This window comes from Kryptolebias marmoratus, linkage group LG19 (assembly GCF_001649575.2).
Source record: "Kryptolebias marmoratus isolate JLee-2015 linkage group LG19, ASM164957v2, whole genome shotgun sequence".
In the NCBI taxonomy this organism is placed as follows: Eukaryota; Metazoa; Chordata; class Actinopteri; order Cyprinodontiformes; family Rivulidae; genus Kryptolebias; species Kryptolebias marmoratus.
Genome location: NC_051448.1, coordinates 22165022 through 22167967, shown reverse-complemented (window position 1 = coordinate 22167967; position 2946 = coordinate 22165022).

The window sequence follows — 2946 nt, the reverse complement described above, 5'->3', positions numbered from 1 at the left end:
GAAAAACAAGATGGCGGTGCTACGTCATGTCCCTGACCAAAATGTCCGCCGCCGCCCCCTCCCCCCCCCACGCCGTTCACGGAGAAAATAAAAAGGAGCTTCTTCATCCATCCGAGCCTTCACGTTTACATTCACACAACCACCTCTCCTTTTTCTGTCGACTGCTCTGTTTTCAGGGGTCTCCACAGCGAGTCCCTCGCTCCTGTGATGTCAGAACCCGCTTGGGGGCTGACTGACCGGAGCTATAGGCTTGCAAATGAGGGGAGAAGACTTTCATGACTTTACGCATGGGAAATTAGAGGGGCTCTAGGGGGGGCAGAGAGCAACCCAGTTGGTCAGACGAAACGTCAATTAAAAGTGGGGCCAAAACACAGCTATTTTGAAATTTAAGTTTATAAAAACAATAATTGTAGCAAAAACAATACAGATTTGAATAGAAAAGGTAGTAAAACGGCCCGTGGGCGGGCCGCCACGTAGTATGGGGTTAATTGTCAAAAAATAAATGTTTTCATTCACTTTGAGTGTTGCATTTGTTTCATTTTAATTTAAAGCGTTGCATTTTCATGTGTGTTTTTAGATTTAATGATCAGAAGTGAAATAAGTTATTACTATTAAGTATGTGTTTTAGTAAAACTGAATAATTGCATATAACACGAGTGAAATTTGGGATACACAAAGTGAATCAGAATTTGTGTTATGAAATTCATGAATGAAATAACCTAACATGAATTAATAGTACAAATAACTATTCTAGACACATGTTATATGTAAGAAGAAACAATTCAGAGCATATAACCACTTTGTCTGGGAAATAAATTGGACAGGCTGTGTTATGTAGGGCAGGCCAGGACTAGGTTGTTTTTTAACTATAAAAAGAACCAATAATTTTATAATAAAGTCTAAAATGTATGCTGAGCAAGGACATGAATTCTTGTAGTGTATGCATAGATGTATGGGGTAGTGTTGTCATCATTGATAATATGTATCTTGTATAGTTTTAATTAATTAATTTTAGCAAGAATTGTTTTTTGTTGACTGTAAAATCACTATTAAACTGTTTGGTTTATTTTTTAATGGTTTTTGTCTTGTAGTTGTAGTATGCTGGTGTAGATTCTCAGTCATCCAGGCCATGGTAAATTCAAAAAAGTTAAAAAACAAAAACAACTGGACTTCTATTCTGTAGCTGAAGACGTTTCGCTTCTCATCCGAGGAGCTTTCTCAATTCAGAAATAGAGAGTGTGGAGTTGAGCTCAACTCCACACTCCAGTTGTTTTTGTTTTTTAACTTTTTTGAATGTAGTTGTAGTAGTAATATGCTATTATAAGAAGAACAAATTATCTTAGTTTTGTTGTTTGTACATTTTCATCAAAAAATGTTCTTATAGTAGAAAGTGTTGTAAATTAAATGCTTTCAGCTTTTGTGAGCTAAGTCAACTTCCTGTTAAAAACTTATTTTGACAGTATCCTGTTTTGTATCCGTTATGGGTGTGTACTTTGAGCATCTTTACAGTGGCTATGGGTTTGTTATTGTTCAAAGCCATTGTTTGGCTGACATCTTCGCACCTAAATTAACAAATCACCTTTCAGTTCACCTCTTGAGTCACCTTCTAATTCGCCAAAATTCAAAAATTGGGCGGGGACAGCGTGTTGGCCCCACCCTCCCCCGGTGTTCAACCGTCCGACTGGAACCCGGCTAAATCAGTCTTTCTTAGACTCCCTTTGAGTGAACCTCGTGTGAGCTCAGAGTTTCCAAACCTCGGAAAAGAGCGGAAAGCGGATTGCTTCAGCACTTTTCCTCACTGTGTGGATTTTGTCGACTGCTGGAAGTGATTTCCTATCGAGGTAAGCGCTTTTAAAAGTTCCTTTTTGTGCTATTTTTTCCGGTTAGCAGCTTGTTTCAAACTTACCATGTGCTATCATTAGCTGTCGGTGGCCTGTCCCATACGGGACAAAATGCCTGACTTCCGGCATGTTTTGAAAGTATCACTAGCTTTCCCCAACGAGTGGAAGTTAAACACGGACATTATTCGGTCAGCTATATCTAGAAGGTAGTGTTTTGTTAAGCGGTGGGGTCGAAGTCACATGACCGATTTGAATCGCTCGAGCTGAAAAGGTCCGCGGTCTCTGAGACTCTGTTTTAATTTGCGTCGAAAGTGCAGACTTTAAGCTTTACACCAGTTTTTAAATTGTGTCGATAGGCTAAGGAAAACCGGAGTTATGATAAATAATTCACGACACACTTTTTCCCTGAAAATCGTCCTCATACTGAGGCAGCCGCGAAGCTGGACAGTTGCCAAGAAAACTCTGCCATCTCCCCCCCTCTTCCCCTACCCTCAATAAAGGGTAATTTCAGGTATTTTTTGGTATTTGAATCTTACTAGAAGTGCTACTGCTTAAATTCTACACCACCTAGACAGTTCAAACCTAGACTAAAAGATTCTCAACTAATACCAGAATAATTGAAAGCAAGTGTGTGATTTGTGAAACCTCAATAAAGGGCGATTTCAGCACTTACATTGAGAATGCTGAAGGTTGTGACAAATTAGGTGGAATTGCTCTCAAGTAGAAATAGTATCCATCCAAGCAGTTACTTGACTGGAACTGAAGTATTGAGTAGAACGTGATTTATTGTTATGATATGAGATAGATAAATAGTAAAACGTTATGTGCAAGTTTATTTGAAAGTGTAAAATGAAAGAAAATGCTAATAAATAACAGAATATAAAGAAATACACTCAATTAAGACAGAAGAAACAATTTAGCAATATTTTTTGGTCAATACATTAAAGTAATACAGAATGTCCTCTCCCTGGGCTGCCACCTTATCGTGGTGGAGGGGTTTGAGTGTCCCAATGATCCTAGGAGCTATGCTGTCAGGGGCTTCATGCCCCTAGTAGGGTCACCCAAGGCAGACAGGTCCTAGGTGAGGGGCCAGACGAAGTGCAGC